This window comes from Parambassis ranga, chromosome 5 (genome assembly GCF_900634625.1).
Source record: "Parambassis ranga chromosome 5, fParRan2.1, whole genome shotgun sequence".
In the NCBI taxonomy this organism is placed as follows: domain Eukaryota; kingdom Metazoa; phylum Chordata; class Actinopteri; family Ambassidae; genus Parambassis; species Parambassis ranga.
The window spans coordinates 27763498-27784659 of NC_041026.1; positions in this window are offsets into that span (position 1 = coordinate 27763498).

Sequence of the window (21162 nt, forward strand, 5' to 3'; positions counted from 1 at the left end):
AGTTTATATTTAGGGCCCGAGCATGAAACGTGCGAGAGCCCTATTGAATTGCAAGCGTTTCTTATTATTATTATCGGTTATTCTTAGTCCGGACACAGTATCGCAACCCCCCCCCCCCCCTTGAACGTGTTCAAAAACTCCTCAAATTTAGCACAAATTTGTCCCTCGACGAAAATCTCGTCTTCACACTGTCACCATTGGCGGGCGTGGCCGCATGGCTCTGCAGTGCCCCCTAAAGTGTGAAAATAATTACCACAACTGCTACAGCGTTGACACTCGGTACACTGATTTATCGCCTCGTGACAAGAAAAAAAGCCTTGAAAATTCCATGACGTACGGGAAGTCCGCCATTTTGAAAAAAACACGCCCTGTTCCAATTTACTCACCCCGCACTTTTGCAAACTCCTCCTAGGGGAATTGCTTGATACAGCTGAAAATTGGCTGAAAGACCCTTTGCCAACGCACAGGAAATGGATGTATTTGTGGCTGTATCTCCCACATACTTCATCCAATGTGGATGAAAAAAATCACGCATGCTGAGCCTGTCATTCTGAACAAATTGATATGCTAATAAGCTGATGCACTCATAGCGCCACCTACTGGCGGTATGAATTGTGTTCACACCTTATATTTGAACGAACTGCTCCTAGGGAAATACTCTGACAGACCTGAGATTTTGTCACATGGTTCTGAAGGCATGGTTAAGCAAAGGTTATCAAGAACAGCTCGATGTTATGCCGTGTGGGCGGGGCAACGCCATGAAGGTAACCCTTCGCCACCATAGAGAAAGCTGCTGTATTTCTTGATTTATTATTCCTACCTGCCTCTTACTCTATCATGACATCAGCCCCTGTGCAGCTTTTCATATCATCTTATCGTCATATGGCCACCTGGCTCAGCGGCGCCCCCTATAATATCTGACTCCCCATTTGACCTGCAGATACGAAAATCGTTACACATATGGATCACCTCAAGACGAGAAAAAAAAGTCTCTTGGAGGTATCCTCTAAAACGCACAGGAAGTCTGCCATTTTGGAAAAACTGCTCCATTTTGCTTTTTTCACTCCCCGCACTTTTACGAACTCCTCCTAGGGGATTTGTCCATTTCACCTGAAAATTGGTCTGGTTACTCTTAAGGCATTAGGGACCAAAAGTTATGAAAAATGCAGCACTTCATCATACGGTCTGGCTGTGGCGCCGCCACAAATTTGACCCTTCGCCAACACACAGGAAATAGATGTTTTTGTGGCTGTACCTCCCTCATTATTCATTCTATGTGGATGCAACTTTACAGTCATGCTGAACATCTGAGTCTGGACGCATTGATATGCTGATATGCTACAGTCACTGCGCCACCTACTGGCCGGAGGACCTGTATTTTGTATTTGTGTGTTTCGATGTTCTCTTCTGCCCTGCAGACCACAGCTCGTGCCAGGGGAAAGATAGGGGGCGGCCACTGCGAGTCCTTCGGCATCTTTAATTACAATTAATATGCACATGTATTTTTTTATCTACTAATCTTCTACTTCACTCTATGATTATGTATTTGTCTGTCCTTCATGTGGCTTATTTCCCATGTGTTTTACATATTCATTTCTGATGTATGTCGTCAGATAAAGGACTCTTGCCAGACTTCAAATTATGTGCCCTTGTCTGAACCAAGGGTGGTTCGGTGCATCCTTGTGAAGAAGTACTGCCAGTTGTAGACAGCACAAATGTACTGAGTCAAAGTTCCTTCCAGAACTTCTGGCCAATCAAAAAATGGTTATTTGTCAGGTGATTGGATGAACCTTCTGTCACCCATCATTTATTACAAAGGAAGTGCAACCAATCAGTTAAATGGATCGCTGAGGAACAAACGCAACAAACCAGAGAATATTTGCAAGCTAGCAAGTAGCAGTTAGCACACAGACATGGGCTGTCTCTTACAGCCTGTTTGTTATACGCTACCATTGTATCAGGATAGTCTGTGGCTGTCTGGTTAGCATGCAAACTTCAGACTTTTGACATAATATCATAGCAATTAAAAGGCCAGTGATAACTTTTTATATGTTTCAAATTTCAAACTTGCCAACGAAAACATCTAGCTATATGTATGTATAAGTATGAAGTTCTAAATGTCCAAGTTCATGTGCTTGCAATGGCCAATACCTACATCATCCATTGCACCAAGGAAATACAATACCATCATGTGTACCAACGTACCCCAAAATGTATTCCACTCCCTAAACTAGCAGTGTTACCTATAGTGTGCAGTTGTGTGTGTATATATATATATATATATATATATATATATATATATATATTGTCTGTATAATTCTTTTGGGTGTTTACATAAGACTGAGATTTTCAGCTTCACAGTGGGCGTTTTTCCAGTCACAGCTCTGCCTTTGGCTTGGAGGAGGTAATTATGGGTAATGAGACAGAGAGTGACAGCCCTTTCACATACACGCTCAATATGTGTATTCAGGAAGTTCAACACCTGGTCCTTGCACCTCATTGTCACAGCGAGCTGCGTGCAGGCTATCTCTTTAAATTATCATGTCTCCACGGACGTCCCCTCACTGATCCTACCTCCACATTAAGTCATTAAGTTCTCAGCCTCTCCCAGGCAAGTTATTAATAGACATAATTTGGACTTAATTACAGGTTTATAAGTCAGTGGTAATGATAGGAAGCGCTGAGCTGCTCTTTGAAGTGAGATCCCAATCATGTGAAAGATGGATAAGCTGCAGGCCCTCAGATCAAACTGATATCTTCATGTCAACAGCCTCTGGGCTCATAAAGAGAAAGGTCTGTTAATTTGTAAAACACACTGTTGCTTCAGTTTGAGAGATTGACACACAGCAGCAGGCTTTTGCTTCATATATGTGTGTTTATGAGAGGTCATGAGTGGAGGAATTTGAAGTGTGCACACCTAGATGGATCATCAGATTTGCAAAGGTTAATAATAAATGGGATTTTAACATTTTAAAGAACTTATTCAAACTTGTTTTACTTATAAACACACATTTACAACATGAGGCTTATTCCAAAGCAGCCTTTTTTTCTTCTTTTTTTTTGCAACAATGTTTCCTTTATGTATCCCCTCCTGTGATCGTCTGTCAGCTTCCCCCACCCCCTCTGAAAGTTTTTTGTTTCCCAGACAGCCCCGGGTCAGTCTGTCAGGCACGTTTTACCTGCAAATGAACTCCGAAGCACCTCCCGCTGTAGCCGGCAGCACCGGCAGCTCTCTCTTATCCACTAAACAAACGGTGAATTCCAGGTCCACGCCCCGAGGCTGTGATACTTCCACCAAACATAGCCCTAATATGTTTTTACATGAAGCTGGTAATAGGAAAGAATGAATATGAGCTGCAGCTCATATCAGGGAAAAGGATCATGTTGCTGGTTGTCAAAACAATCCTGTTTAAAATTAAACTTATATCATTTCATTATTGTTGGAAAATGGGCTCATGTTGTGCATTCCTATGTTTTACACATGTAAAGGAACGCTAGCCAGAAGCTGTAATTTAAGATCAATTTAGCTTTAAATTGTAGCTTAGCTTTAGTATTTATTGGTTTTATATCTATATATATATATATGGAACGGGTGGAATGGTTAACTAAATCCACGGTTTGGTTTGTATCACCGTTCTGAGGTCATGGCATTCCGTTCGGTTTGGTACACATTGTTGAGGATTTTTCTACTTTCAACACTCAGTAAATACCAGATGAGCACAAAATATATATCCTAATTATCCAACATTTAGCATATTTAAGAATCGGTTCAATGTTTTCCCTATCATTATATCAGGTCAAGTCAATTTCATTTCTTTTAAATTTCTATTCTTTAAAGCACCAGATCATAACAGAAGCCATTTAAGATAACCTTTCCTATAGAACAGGTCTACACTTTTCTTTTATTAAACAAACTAAACAGCTCACATTATTTATCATTTGCACGGCAGCATGTCATTTCTGTCTGCATGGTTGTGCGTTTCCAATTCAGCGCTGCTGTCTGCACACAGAGGCACGATGCGCAGACAAACACACACACAGAGACAGATGTGCGCACATACTCCCACCGCCGGACAGAGAACGACATGCTAGTTGGATAGCCTGAACTCTATGACTATGCTAGGCTAAGCTAACGGTGCTGATGTCTGTGTTTTTATTTTATTTTTGCCAATGAAATATGCTATTTACATCCCGCTCTCTAAGCCATGACGGGTAGTGTTGGGAGGTTCGACTCTTCTTACTGACTCAAATCAGTTACTCTCGAACCCTCACGTGAACGAATCTTATTGTGAGTCATTTCGTTCATTTCGTTCATTTTTACAGCCGGTGGCGCCGTGTCCCTCTGTAGTATAGTGCCGCGCATTGATATGGGACAAAGTATAATAAGTATAACTACCACAAGCAATTCAAAGCATGTGAAAACATAAGAGGGCAAATACACACCACGGTACAGTGACTTCTGTCCTGCATCCTCCCTGCCAGTGTTGTTTAACAGTGCCACAGTGACTAGGTAGCTGTCACGTGACAAATGAACGAGAGTGTACTGCTTCACACACACATGAGCTGTGAACGAGAACGAATCTGTGCAGCCTGTGGAGCTTGTCACGTGACAAATGAACGATGAACGAGAACGAGGAGGAGAACGAATCTACAGCTCTGATCCGTGCAGCCTGAGCAGCCTATCATGTGACAAATGAACGATGAACGAGAACGAGGAGGAGAACGAATCTACAGCTCTGATCCGTGCAGCCTGAGCAGCCTATCACGTGACAAATGAACGATGAGCGAGAACGAGGAGGAGAACGAATCTACAGCTCTGATCCGTGCAGCCTGAGCAGCCTTGGTTACATATGATTTCATGACTGGATAATGTACTATTATATTTATTATTTAATGGCAGAGTATAACACAAAACATGATGTCATTTTAGAAAGCATTTATTTACAAACACACTTTACATTATATACACAATAACACTACACATCAACAACAAGCAAAGACCATTAATTATAATTTCATGAATACATAGCGTTTGCCTGGTGTCACGTGACAAATTGAGGAGCGTCAGATATCAGACATTCATTTCCTTGTTTGTTTCTGAGTCCACAGCCCCGCAGCTGAGCTTCAGCTCTCGCGTGACAAATGAGCAATCCGGAACGATTCGTATGAACGATTCGTATGAACGATCTGTGAACGAGTCGCAAGTTCCTTTGCTGATCATTTGCTGCTGGCCAATTGGCACACAGCCTGAGTGGCTTGGCCGTCACGTGACAACAGAACGAAGATCCGGGGGCTACCGCGACTCAGGAACGAATCATATCTGTTTCCTGTCCTGCCAACTGAGCTTTATGCGGCTGCCTGCCATGTAGCGAAAGAACGAATCACTCACTGAGGGGACTCGTTACCCCGATTCATATAAAAGATTCGTTCATATCGAACGAATCGTTCACGAGCAACACATCACTAATGACGGGACCTTCGGCAGCTTTGCGCACAATTGGACGCAGAGTGGTGTGGGTCTCCTCTCTGCTCTGCCTGCAGCTGAAACTGCTGCGTGAAGCTACAGTGAGAGTGACCGGCTGTGAATGCGTTGATGGGGGGGGGGGATTTTATGCATAGGAATATAATGGGTTAACCCTTTAAATGCCAGTTTGATTACTTGACGTCACAGTAATTTTTTATGAAGAAAACACAAAAAATTTGTTATTTTCCACAAAACAAAAGTTAGGTGGCTGAGGCATTATATTTATATCTGTCATGAATATGTCAAAGATTAGCCAAAATATTGACAGCACTGTGTTCTGACTGTTAAATTAATAATGATGGTTAACACCCAGTGGTTAAGTCATGTGATACTGTTTTACTGATGTTTTTATTTAATGTATATGTATCTTTGAAAGGCCCTTTTGCCACCACACAATGTAATACAATAAAAGTCAGACTTTTTTGCTAATTTAAAAAAATCTTGCCATCATTGAGTGTAACACGTTTAATTCTATTTATGACTATTATGCCTACAATGGGCATAGCAGTTGTGTTACCTCTGCGAAATGTAGATTTGTGAGCAGAATTAAGGTGTAGCCCTTGACAGTAAAAACTATGGACAAAGCTTTCGTGATGTCACCAATTTGTTTCTGAAGAGCTGTTTCGAGGCTCTGGGACACTCTGATTGCCGCCATGTTGGCAATGTCACAGTCCATCAAAACTCCACATATGGACAATAAGGGGGAGCATGAGTGGAGTTTAGGGGGGCGGGCAATCGCAGAAGCAAGAAACTCATGCTTTGATACGGCAACCATCTGTCCCTCAAAGCAGCAACGCCCATATTTATGCGTAATGTAATTAAAACGAGAGTAAAAAAAAAAAACCTGTACTGTAATTCACACCAAAAGGGAACTTATCATTTGAGGCCGGAATGTTTTTTTTTTTTTTTGTACCAGGCTGTAAACATGTTCATTTCTGCTGTGAAGTTGGCCATTTTAACGTGGGAGTCACTGGGAAATGACCTCTGGAGCCAGCCCGCAGCAGTTGCGGCGTGAAGTACAAGTTCTGACACTTCCAGATGGGCTTCAAGTCTGAGCCCTTATGGTCGCTGCTTGGGTGTAGCACATGCAAGGTACAAAAATGACATCATCACAACCATGAAAGAAGGACAAATCTTACACAACACTACTACATTGTGAAAGATTTGTGTCAGAAAAATGCATATATCTGTGTTGGTGTATACAAAAATGAATTCTTAACTAACCAGAAATAAATAAATATGGCAATAAATAGATAGAGACATTGTCACATGTCTTTATTTCAGGGTTTCATATTTAGCTATGTTCATTCGTTCTTTCATTCACTCATTGACCACATTGACCTATACGGTGAACGTGTATGCCAACACTGATTATAAGGGCCTTAGAGGCAAAATAATAATTATATTCATTATTATATGACTGCAGTGTAAAGCATTCCATATTTAGGACCTATGAATTGCTTGTCTGTTTATTTTACTGTGGGACTCGCAGCCGCCACCTCCTCTATCGTCCCATGTCCTCTCTCCGCCAATACCCCCAATACGAGCTGTGGTCTGCAGGGCAGATGAGAACACCAAAACACACAAAGCTATACAAAAGACAGGTCCTCCTGCCAGTAGGTGGCACAGTGACTGTAGCATCTCAGCATATCAATGCGTGCAGAGTCAGATGTTCATCAGGACTGTAAAGTTTCATCCACATAGGATAAAGTATGAGGGAGCCACAAATACATCTATTTCCTGTGCGTTGGCGAATGGTCAACTTCGTGGTGGCACCGCAGCCAGACTGTGTGACGAAGTGCAGCGTTTTTGATAACTTTTGGTCCCTAATGGCTTAAGAGTAACCAGACCAAGTTTCAGGTAAATTGGACAAATCCCCTAGGAGGAGTTTGTAAAAGTGCGGGGAGTGAAAAATGCAAAATGGCGCAGATGTGTAAAAATGGCGGACTTCCTGTGAGTTTTAGAGGATACCCCCAAGAGACTTTTTTTTCTCAGTTAGAGGTGTTACATATGTGTACCTATTTTCATGTCTGTAGGTATAACAGGGACTCAGATCTCATTCTAGGGGGCGCCGCTGAAACAGGAGTTCAGTCCACGAGGCAAAGGTACCCAAAAGGGCAAAGGCAAAAACAGTAGACAAATCCAAAACAGGTCACTTACAAGAAAATCCAAAACTCACTCGAAAACACGTAGGGAAAATCACAAGAGCAGAAAGGCTACTTGGACGGCTGTGTCGCAAGGATAACTCACAAGACGAACTGGCAACAAGGGGAAGGAAACACACAGGCTTTATACACAGGAGGGCGGGAAGACAATAGGACACAGACCAAAAACATAGTGCAAGACAGGTTGGTCAAAGAAGATGTTTTATCAGTATTCATTTACTGTATTTTCGCGACCATAAGGCGCACCTAAAAGTCTAAAATTTTCTTAAAAGTCGGCCGTGCGCCTAATAATGCAGTGCGTCTTGTGTATGGGTTGAGTACCAGACATGACGTGATACGTAAACTACGTACGCTGGCAGCAATTCACCAATCAGCTAAACAGTACGTCATACGTACACTACGTACACTACGCACGCTAGCAGCGATGAACCAATCAGATGGATACTACGTAACACGTACACTACATACACTGGCAGCAATTCACCAATCAGCTGAATGCTACGGTACTGGTGCAGCAACTTCCAGTGGATTACAAAAAAAAGCTGGCTAGCTTCCGCATCTACTGCAGTGAAAAAATTGCCAGCAAAAACATCCAGCCCAGCCACACCACCAACATGGATGAAGTCCCCCTTCCTTTTGACATCCCCGTGAACCAAACTGTGGAGAGAACGGGGACCAGCACGGTATCAATACGGACCACGGGGCACGAGAAGTCAGGGTTCGCTGTTGTTCTCGGTTGCCATGGTAATGGACAGAAACTTCCGCCTAAAGAAAAGTTTCGTAAAAGTTTCGCAGGAGTCGTCGTTAAGGAGAAACGAGGAGAAAATGGGAGAGTGGCTCAGGGAAGTTTATGTGAAGAGACGGATGTTTTTTTTCACGCATTACCCTTTATTTATTAATAAAGTGTGTTATTTATATTTAATAAAGTTGGAATCAGAACAGGCATTCAGCAGCAGCCACTATTCTGCCCATCCAAACACACACGCTGTTTCTCTGTCGCTGCCACCATCGAGAGAGAGGCTGCACCGGCTCTCCTCACTGATATCCAGCCGGGTTTTACTCAATCGCTGCTGATAGAGATGTGAGCGGCTTGCGGAGGATGAGCGGTTTTCTGGGTTTTCACTTCTGCAGCGCAACGTAAGTCTCTGTCTTAAAGCTCAGACGCAAGGTCCAAGCATACATCACTGCAGTGTGACATTAAAGTATGAGTATTTTCATGACACAGTTTATCTTTTAACAACAGCAAGGTATAACATGTAGTGCAACATTTATACCACATAGTGGAGGGGAACTTTTCCTCCAGTAAACACGTTACAGTAAATTAAACGTTGCAATCACAATATAGTAACACTCGTAATAGTGCAAAGCAATAACAATAACAATAATAACTCAAATAGCAATGCTAAAGCAATAGCACAATAACTCAATGTTGTTCACGCGTTAATGTCCATATTCACAATATGACCAACCTTGTTCAGCTGTAAACACACAAGAGAAACACGTAAAGCTCACTTTATCATTTCATTCCTCATCTACGACTCCCTCGAATTCTTCTTCTTCGGTGTCGGAATTGAACAGCTGGGCGAATGCGGCATCCAACACGCCTGGCTCCATCTCATCAAAGTTGTCATTAATCGAGTCAGTGTCGCTGTTGTTGTCTAGCAGTTCAGTGACAATTCCTGCCTTCCTGAAAGCTCGGACCACAGTTGAGACTGATATATCAGCCCAGGCATTTACGATCCACTGGCAGATAGTGGCGTATGTCGTCCGGCGCTGTCTCCCCGTCTTGGTGAAAGTGTGTTCGCCGCCTGTCATCCACTGCTCCCACATAGTTCGCAGTCTAGCATTGAATGCTCTGTTGACGCCAACATCTAGCGGCTGGAGTTCTTTTGTCAATCCACCCGGAATGACGGCGAGCACTGAATTGGTGTGCTTCACTTGTTTTTTGACACCGTCGGTGTGAGCGCATGGAGTCGCAGATCAATAGGGATGGAGCTGTGTGAAAAAAGCCACCCGGTCTCCTAGCATAAATTTCTCTCAGCCACTCATTCATCTTTTCTTCATCCATCCATCCCTTCGAGTTAGCTTTGATGACGACGCTGGCTGGAAAGTTTTCTTTTGGCATGGTCTTCCTCTTGAAAATGACCATGGGTGGAAGTTTCTGGCTGTTGAGAACTACAGTGAAGGATGATTTCTCGTTTCCTGTGGTGCGGACATTCACCGTACATGCTCCCGTTTTTCCACAGTGCGGTTCACAGGAATATCAAAGGTGAGTGGAACCTTGTCCATATTGATGATGTGCTCTGGCTGGATCTTTTTTTCAGTAATCTTGTGTCTGCAGTATGTGCGGAAAGTGGCCAGTTTTTCTTGGTAGTCAGCTGGCAGTTGCTGTGAAACAGTAGTTCGTGTGCGGATCGAGAGATTACGTCTTTTCATGAACCGATAGCACCAAGAAGGACCGCCTCTAAATTCACTGATGTTAAGTTCTTGTGCTAGCGCTGTTGCCTTCATTCGAATAGTGATTGTACTGACACTTCTACTTGCTGCTCTCTGTTCAACAACCCACTGTTCAACTTTGTCCTCTAATTCTGGCCATCTCGCTTTGTTCCCACGGAAACTCTGTTTAGTCTTCTTTACTTGGCGCAGCGCATCCTCTTGCTTCCTCCACTTCCTCACCATTGATTCGTTAATGTTAAACTCTCTCGCTGCGGCTCTATTCCCATGTTGTACTGCGTGACCGATCGCCTTGAGTTTAAACTCTGCATTGTAACAGTGTCTCTTGGTAGGAGCCATTTTAGAGTCTTTACACAAACATGCATCCCAGCATGCACCGCGCACTACTTCTTCTACGGTGGAAAATGGAGTTGGCGGCTGCTTACCGCAGTTGCGACATCTGTTGTAGCTCAATATTGATCCATATATAAGGCGCTCCGGGTTTAAAGGCGCATTGTGGACTTTAGAGAAAATTTAACGTTTTTAGGTGCACCTTATAGTGCGGAAAATACGGTATATACAAAGTCGTTACTTCACAACAATAAAGTTCGACTTAACTCAATGTTTTTGTCCTGTTACCTTTTTATTTACGTACTGGTATGTTTTAGCGTAGCATGCGTCTTATAATACGGTGCGCCTTGTGTATGTGCTGAGGACAGAACTGCGTAACTGACACTGAGCCTTATAATGCGGTGCGCCTTATGGTCACGAACATACGGTAGTTGGAATTTTGAGATAGAACAGATCATTGTAATTTACAAGATTCGTGTTTATGGCCTGATTGACCCTGTTGTGCAATTGGTCTACTGCACTTATAGACACAGCTCGTCACTGTTAACAGCTGTGCCAGGGCTTCTACAGCAGGACTGCTCAACTGGTGGGCCTGCAGGCCAAATATGGCCCGCCAGCATTTGTTTTAGCCTTTCATGGCATTTGAAAATTTTAGAAAGACCTGATGACCCCTAGCCTGTTTTCAACAATGTGGACTACAACTGTAAACGGAGAACAACTTTTGGCACACTGAAAAATCAAATTCGACAGCTCAGACATGGATTACTAATAATACAGCCATGTTATGAAAGAGGGTGGAAGGCTATAGGGATGTATTGGAGCACCTGATAAAGTTGTAGTTGTTGTCATAGTATTGGTGGGCAATATTTAAAAATCAACTAAAAACACAAATGCAATGCCAGGATGCATAGTTTTTAAATGTAAACATGTATACATGTCTCCATGGTGATGTGAAGTACTTTGATGACGAGAGTTCCATTCCAGAGTTCCAGGCAACAAACACAGAGAAAATATAAAGTCTGCAAAGTCAACATGACTCAAAAAGATGGGGAATTAGATTACAAGGATCTCCTTGACCAGGAGCTGCTCTGCGATGCTGTCATCAGAGTGGAGGATGATGACTTTGCCATCCACAGAGTCATCTTGGCGAACTGCACCCGTTACTTCAGGTGATCAATTTTAAACTAGAAAAAGCATTTCCTGAAGAAAACGCAAGTTTGATTACTGCAGCTGAAGGATTGCTTTGAACGCTGATGTGAAGGATTGCTCTGAATTGCTGGAGAAATCAGAGCAATTCAGAGCTTTGTATGCCTCTGTGTGTCAGCCTGTCACCATGGTAACAGCAGAGGAGACCTCAAAAACCACTCCAAATGTGAGAGCCTGGCGTGTGGAAACGATTCGGAATTAGAAAATTCTGAATACAAGTTTCATAGAGCAGCATCTAATGAGCGTTTTAAGACTAAAATGGAGTCTGTAGCTTAAAATTTGTAGGAGGAGATACATTTGGCAGATGACCCTCGTTGAAGGGCTCTCTCATAGACTCCCATGTTAAAAATGACACTGAAATTGCTTAATATTTGAAAAACTATCATTTTTAAAAAGGCTTGAAGTTGACCTGGAATGTCCTCTGTGAGATGAACATTTTGATAGTTGAATTGGTCAATGTATGCTGAAGATACGCTGTGCCAAAAAACTTATGGAAGAATAAGAAGAAGAAGAAGAAGAAAGAGGGTAAATAACAATAGTTTGATTGCCTAGCAACAGCAATCAAACTAGTTTTATCTTAAACTTAAACTTGATGTATAGTTTGGAAGTCATAAGTGAATTAGATAATGTTACAGCAATCTGATTTAGACTTTTAATTAGACTGTTGAATAAAGTTACCCATTAATCCACTAGTGATTTAGTGACTAATTTTAGAATCTGTTTTAAAAATTGAAATTCATAAAAGCTCTGAAAGACACAGAAAAAGGTCCATTATACATTAATGGACCTTTTTCTGTGTCTTTCAGAGCTCTCTTCACACGCCGGTCTGACAAGAAAGTCTACAGTATTGCTGACATATCCTCAGACATGATGAAGCTCATCATTGAGTTTGCATACACTGGCTCTGTTAACATGACAGAGACCAATGCAAGGAGGCTTTTCATGGCAGCTGATTACCTCATTATAGTGAAGCTGGTGCAAATATGCTACAACCTTTTCGAAAAAGACGCTCACAAAAACCTACCACGCCCCTGAACTGCACTTCAAGGCTTTCCACTATGTCCTCAGTCACTTTGAGGAAGTGGTTTTCGGCGAAGAGTTCCTGCAGCTCTCGGCCCAGGATGTCAGTGACATCATCAGCAGTGACAACCTCAATGTCAGACAGGAGGCAGCTGTGTTTGAGGCCATCATTCGGTGGATCACACATGAACCTCAGGAACGAGAAAGATACACAGATCTTCTCTTGTCAGAGGTACATTATAATTTTTTCCTATTATAGGTTAATCTATTTCAAGACAGTGATCGAAGCCAACCTCAGCCCAATAGAGGGTTATCAGTTATTATATGTGCTCCATGTCATGATGATGGCCAGTACAGCCATCCTTTACCCTTTTATAGGCCAGAAGGTGCAATATCATCTATTCTGATGAGTGATAAATAGAAGGCAACACAGACTACCTGAATAACACATTGTGCTTAGTTGCATGCTGGTGTTCTGGGTAACTCTGAAACTGGAGGAGAATTTATGCAAATCATTATCTTTTCCAAAACCTTACCAAGCATTTGTGGTGTGACAACCATTATTGTGATGTTCCTTATTAGGAACCATGATTTTTTTATGTATTTTTATTTATTCTGACACAGACTGTTAAGTTATATCCTCTTTATTCTCTGTATTGTTGTAGGTCAGGCTGAGCATGATGCCTACAGAGTACATACAGAGTCATGTGCTGTCCAATAAGCTGGTGACGGACAACTTGATGTGCCAGACCATGGTCTCTGAGGTCATCGAATACAAAGGCAGAATCCTCGGCCGGCCTCGTCTGCCTTCTGCCATCCTATTGGCCATTGAAGGCTTGAACAGCAGCATGTCTCTAACTAATGTAATCGAGGCATTTGACGCCCGTGCAAATCACTGGATGAACATAACAAACCTTTCTGAGCCTCCTCGCGCCTATCATGGTGCAGCCTACCTCGGTGGGTATGTCTACTGTGTTGGTGGCACTGACCGGGTGTTGATGGCCACCAATAGTGTGCGCAGGTCTGACCTGAGCACACGGACATGGCAAGAGGTGGCCATGAATGAGTGGTCTCAGGCCTGCGACATGGATGTCGGCTGCAGCGATCTGAGCTGCTGTTTTATTTCTGGTCTTCCCAACATGGCCGACTGCACCATACCTCGTGATTCATGCTTTCTGTAAATCTTGTATAAATATGAATGAATAAATGAATGAATAAATGTATAAGGTGGTGTAACAATACTGTCACAGTACCTGGCTGTAAATTTATATCATCTGTTTATTCCACTCTTATGCAATCTGCATGTATGTTTAAGGCTCGCAGTTATGCTGTACACATCTGGATTACTAGACCTGTCCCATCCAGAGAGGGATGACACACTTAAAAGTAATTTCCTGTAAATGTGTCACATGGGTGTCACCACTGCTGCCACTTTAGGCAACACCATTGTTACTGCTGTTTTCAATAGAGAACGACCCACCACTCTGTCCGTGTTTTTGAACGACCAAAACACACCGTGAACCCCAACTTCAAAGTAGTACAGAGTGGAGCATCATCTTTAATGAAGCTATCTTCGACTGAAATTTGCATTCACATGATCAACTCCAGGCAAACGTCAGGTATCAAGCTAGGCGGCTACCTGAAATGGTAATATGCCTAGCTGCTAACTGAAACATTCAGTGAAGCTAATGTCACTTATCAAAGTAGCTGCTGAAAAGCTAATATCACTTATCAAGCTAGCTGCTAAGGGAAACGTTTTGCTCATGTCAGTTTGTCAAGATAATAAGTGATTATCCTGTTTAACTGGTGGAAGGTAACTGTGCTGCCTGATGTGAGGCAACAAAGAGGCAACACACCTGTGAAGCAGAGGGCAGCCTTTTTAACCTGAAACTCCTGACTTTATTCTCGGGTCCGGTGACTTCACATGTGCACTTCACATGGGAGTTCGGGGTTCTAGCGAAGATGGCGTACTGAGCAGTCGCATTTGTCTGAGCTCTCCACTAAAGTCCCGATGTAATAGTTCTTGAAGGTATATAATCCACTTTATGAACAGTTAAAAGAAAAGTTTCAGCCTGAACATGAAAAAGAACATTAATACGAAACCCCCGGCAGCAAAAAACCTCTCATTCTAGGGGTGGGTGATACTGAAAATTTCAGTATCGATCCGATACCAAGTAAATACAGGGCCAGCATAGCCGATACCAATACTTTTACTTTGAAATTTCATGATCATAAATAATTATTTTTTTGCCTTGATTAGCAGAATAATAATACACAAGAAACATTTGTTAAGTAAATCAAGCTGCAAACAAAAGTGCAGAACTGTATAAATTTGAAATTTTAACCTCACAATCATGTCAGCGATGCTCCTTGTGACAGCCATGGCTCTTTGTGAATCATGTAGGTGAAACAGCATACCTAAGATAATTTTATAAAAGCTATCTGCATGTAGCCAAAATATGAAAAATAAAGATCCTTAAACAGTTATCACAAAAGCATAAATATATTAACCATACTGAAATACATATCATTATATAAACTTATATAACTACATTATATTATAACTTATTAGATATATTTTGGAATTTGAGAAATTAAGATTTATTTCAGCTGGTGATATGATGACTGTTCAGTCATTCTGCTAAAATTTCATGTCTTATTACTGCACTTAGAAAGACAATATTAATTCATGCTGCAGATTACTCAATCTAAACTTTCACTTTTTTAAATCATCTACTGGATATTCATGAGTGTTTTGCAGTAAAGCCTCCATCAGTCACATCTGTCTCTGGTTCGTGTTTGGGGATCTGCCTCTTCCTCCTCCCTCCGTTTACTCTGCAGCTCGAGGTCTTTGGGCTCTGCTGCTTTATGTTTGTGTAAATTAGTTGTGTTGCCACAGTGGCATGTCGCTTTCCTGCACACCTCACAAGTAGCAGTTTCTTCTATGTCTGTCGCTGTGAAATAACTCCAAACAGTGCTCCTCTTCCTCTCCGCCATCTCCATGACGCTAGCTGCACTTTACAGCCAATAAGGAGCTCCGTCTGCTCCGGCAGAGTGGAGAAGAAGGGGAGGGGAGTGAGCAGAGTGAGAGAGGAGCGCTGTTTGCACTGCAGGTACAGAAGAGAAACTTCCACAGAAATATCAATCTCATCATGCTAGTATCGAGTAAATACTGATCCTAACTTTGGTATCGATACTATCGATATTTAGATCGATTCGCCCACCCCTATCTCATTCCCAACCCACGTGGATCACGAGTATGACTACTCGAGGCAAATTAGGACAGCTAATGCTAGTAGCAGCAACAAACGAGACCAAATTGAATCCCCAGCAAGCACTCCAGAAAAAGCACAGACGGAGAAGAAAGAGAAAGGTACGTCTCAGGAAAAGGACTCCAGCGCTTCTACTGATGACATACTGAAAGCTATCAACTCTCTTGCAAAACGCGTTGACGACTGCATGGAGGAAGTTAGCAAACAGATCCAACAACATGGTACCATGCTAGCTGCAATTGCTAAATCAGTGCAGATTAATTCAGAGGACTTGGAAGAATGTAAAACGAAAATAAAATACCTGGGAAATCAAATTGGACTACTCACAAAAGACAAAGAGGATATGAAAAAGCCTTTATTGAATCAAGAAAGATACAAAAGAAGATGGTGCCTCTGTATCAAAGGGAAAAAGGTAAACAAAAACATCAGAGCAGAGGTGGTGGAGCTCCTAGGTAAAAATTGCTCCAGAGCTACAGACAAAGATGGATGACGCAGTCGACCTGGTTCATAGAGTAGGAAGAGCAACGGAGAACAAGCATCGACAGATTATAGTGCTGTTTACAAGACGTGCTGTGAGGGATAACATCTGGAGGCGAACCAAAACTTCCCCGGTGTAGGAGAAGGGATCCACTTTGCTGAGGATCTAATTCAAGAAAACAGGTGGTCCAGAGAGGCTTTGTGGCCAAAAATTGCTCAGGCTAGAAAAGAAGGTAAAGCTGTGGGCTTCAAAGGGCCATCTGATTTCAGAGAAGGCAAGCACATCACGGTTAAGTAAAGGTTCGGGCTGAAATACACTGAACATAAAATGAATACTAAGTGGTAAAGTATAAAATGGGACTTTTCATTAAGACCTTTCTGTTCCACCTCCTTATACCTCTTATATAAACTTTGTTTATGTGTTCTGTATTCCAGTTGAAAACAGACATTTCTGTTTTTTCTTTCAATACAAGGGGACTTAAAGACTCAATTAGGCACAAGGATGTTTTTCTGTTCTGCAAGGGGCAACAAGCAAACTGCATTTTTCTTCAAGAAACTCATTCTGACTATTCTGATGTAAAGTTTTGGTCACAGCAATGAGAGAGAGATAAAGATAGAGAAGAGATAAAATTCTCTTCAGTCATGGCACAAACCGCTCGGCTGGTGTTGCCATTTGCTTCAACAGATGTCCTGGAAATATTTTGTGTAACGTGGCGGACAAAGATGGACATTGGGCGGCCTGTGTTTTGAAGATTGATAACATTATGATTACTTTGGTTAACATCTATGGGTATAACAATGATTCAAAGAATAAGCCTGTTGCATCAAATATCAACAGTTGTTAAGGAACTAAATGCTAAATTTCCTACAGACTATCTGATAGTAGGAGGTGATTTCAATGTAACTCCTGATAAATGGAAGGATAGATGGCCCTCCAAATTTTTAAGAGAACATAAAAACCCAATTATGGAAAATTTCACTAATGATAACAAATTAATAGACGGAGAACCTTGAACCAAGATGTAAGACAATTAACCTGGCACAAACCTAATGGGCAAATTAGATCATGTATTGATTACTGGCTGGTATCACATTCAATACTGCAATATGTTACGGAAACGGTAATCTCTAATTGTCCCTTAAGTGATCACTGTACTGTTAATCTAAGACTCAAAAACAGAAACCAAAATAATTCATTTAAAGATTATTGGAAGTTTAATTCCCAGCTGTTAAAGAATGTGGAGTATTGTTATTCTATTAAAGCAATATGTTGATGAAGATTCTCAGTCATCCAGGTCATAATACGTAGAGAAGATTGAAGCAAGACGTCTGAACTTGTAGAGTTTTCTTGAAGACGTTTCACTGCTCATCCAAGCAGCTTCATCAGTTCTAACTGTTTGGTGGGGAAACATGGTTTATATGTGGTTACAGACCTCAGTGGGTGGGTCTGTGTGAAAGTTACAAACAATAGCACTAAATGTTTCCATACTTACCTGTGATGATCTGGCTGCCTGTGCCAGGTGTGTCTAACGACTGGCTAACGTCTATGAAACTGCTGGAGGGGGACTGGTAGATGGCCCTTTGTTCTTGCTGTGAGTATGTGCAAACTTTCTGGGAATGGATGGGATCACTGCATTGTATGTCGTGAAAATATGATGTCTGAGGCCACCACCTCTGTTAAGGGAAGGTTTTTCCAGCTTAACATAGATGGCTTCCTTGACTCATCTTTCAAACCACCTTTCCTCTCTGTCTAGGATGTGAACATTGTTGTCCTCAAAGGAGTGTCCTTTCTCTTTGAGGTGGAGGTAAACAGCTGAGCCTTGTCCTGTGGAGGTGGCTCTCCTGGATAGAAGAGGGAGAGAAAAATACAGCCTATTTTTGCAATTTAGAGAAGTGCAGACAAGAATATAACTCAATCTGTTGCCTGACAATAAATGGGGAGGAATGTACAGATCCCAAACGCATCTCAAAGGAAGTCTAACTTTTACAGCAATCTCTACAAATCCTTATACTATACTATCCATATACAGGATTTCTTAAAGGAAGGCTGATCCATAATAACATCCATCTGCTTCTGGACCTTATTGATTATAATCACCTAATTGAAGATGATGATCGAACATGCTTTTATTATCAATACATTTAAACATTTTGGGTTTGGTGATGTTTTCCTCAACATGATTGCTATGTTATACACTAATATTAATAGCTGTGTTTCCCTATCAGAGGGCACATGTTCCAGGTTCAAGGTTGAGAGAGGAATCAGGCAAGGGGGCAGCATCTCACCTCTCCTATTTAAATGAATTACTGTCTTTAACAATCACACACACTCAAATATTCAAGGATTAGACATAAATAACCACAGATTAATCATAAGTCAGCTTGCTGATGATACAACAATCTTTTTAAAAACAAAGAACAAATCCCAATGGCTCCAGAGTCAGCTCATTTGTAGTCCTGTCGATCTTTGGATCCTCATACTTGTGCGAGCTGGTGTTTTCTATCATGAACTACAATAAAAGTAAACACCGCTCGAGCCTCACAGATGAGAGGAACAGCCCTGAAATGGATACAATACGCTGTGCAGTGAAGTTAAAGAGCAGAAATCACATTAACCAGGTGAAAGAAATAATTACACAAGCTGTTAATTTGAAAATACATATTTCTATATCGCACCCTGAACTAACGTGTTTCATATTCAGGTTGACTACTGTAGCCTACGGTATGAAGGAAATTAATGATTGCACACTGAAATCAAAATAACATAAACTGGCATTTTTTGTTCAGATAAATATTTTCAATAGCTATCTATATTATATATAGATTAATATTACCTTCAATTTAGTGGTCAAATAGGTGTAGATTAGTAGTTAGGGGTTTGTGGCTCCAAGTGCGCTCTATTCAGTGGGAAACCGGCCCAAATGGCTCTTTTAATGCTGAAGGTTGCCGACCCCTGCTCTAGACACAATTAAGACTTTCTCCCAAGCCTCTGGTCTGCACTTGAAACTGGATAAATGTGAACTTATGAGTATTCATATTTGTGATGACTCTTTACTGTATAATATGCCTGTCAAAAATGAGATCAAATATTCAGGAATCTGGATAACCAAAAGTTCTGATGGTAGTGAATAAAAGAATATTCAAAACACTGTTGACAAATACAAAAACAACTAAAATATGTGGCTGCAAAGGGACACTATTCGGTAAGACACTGCTAATAAGGTCAAATCATTATCCAGACTAATATACCCAGTGCACTCCCTGGTTGTCCCAACCAGAATAATAAAAGAAATTAATAGAATCAATTTCAATTTCATTTGGAATAATAAACATGGACCGCCACCCCACGGGGCCCGGCCGGGCTCAGCCCGAAGGAGCGACGTGGGGCCGACCTCCCATGGGCCCACCACCGGTGTGAGGAACCGTAGGGGGCCGGTGCACAGTGGATTGGGTGGCAGTCGAAGGCGGGGGCCTCGGCGACCTGACCACTGGACACAGAAACTGGCTCTGGGGACATGGAATGTCACCTCGCTGGGGGGGGGGGGGGGGCTGAGCTTGTGCGGGAGGCCGAGCGATACCAACGAGATATAGTCGGGCTCGCCTCCACGCACAGCTCGGGTTCTGGGACCCAACTCCTTGAGAGGGGTTGGACTCTCTTCTATTCTGGAGTTGCCCATGGTGAGAGGCGGCGGGCTGGTGTGGGCTTGCTCTTAGCCCCACAGCTTAGCTGCCATGTGTTGGAGTTTTCCCTAGTATGTGAGAGGGTCACCTCCCTGCGCCTTCGGGTTGGGGAGAGGTCTCTCACCGTGGTTTCGGCGTATGCGCCGAACAGCAGTGTAGAGTACTTGACCTTCTTACAGTCTTTGGGAGGGGTGGTGCCCCAACCGGGGACTCTGTCATCTTGCTGGGAGACTTCAATGCCCACGTGGGCAGTGACAGTAACACCTGGAGAGGCGTGATTGGGAGGAACGGCCTCCCTGATCTGAACTCGAGTGGTGTCTTGTTTTTGGACTTCTGTGCTGGGCATGGTTTGTCCATAACGAACACTATGTTCGAGCACAAGGTTGTTCATCGGTGCACCTGGCACCAGGACACCCTAGGCCGGAGGTCAATGATCGATTTTGTAATCGTGTCATCTGATCTTCGACCATGTGTTTTGTTGATGAAGATTCTCAGTCATCCAGGTCATCATACGTAGAGAAGGTTGAAGCAAGGCGTCTGGACTTGTAGAGTTTTCTAGAAGACGTTTCGCTGCTCATCCAAGCAGCTTCATCAGTTCTAACTGTTTGGTGGGGAAACATGGTTTATATGTGGTTACAGACCTCAGTGGGTGGGTCTGGGTAAAACTTTAAAAAACTTACAAACAATAGCACTAAATGTTTCCATACTTACCTGTGATGTTCTGGCTGACTGGGCCAGGTGTGTCTAACGACTGGCTAACGACTATGAAACTGCCGGAGGGGGACTGATTGACAGCCCTTTGTTCTTACTGTGAGTATGTGTAAACTTCCTGGGAATGGATGGAATCACTGCATTGTATGTGGTAGAAAGATGATGTCTGAGGCCACCACCTCTGTTAAGGGAAGGTTTTTCCAGCTTAACATAGATGGCTTCCTTAACTCCTCTTTCATACCACCTTTCCTCCCTGTCTAAAATGTGAACGTTGTTGTCCTCAAAGGAGTGTCCTTTGTCTTTGAGGTGGAGGTGAACAGCT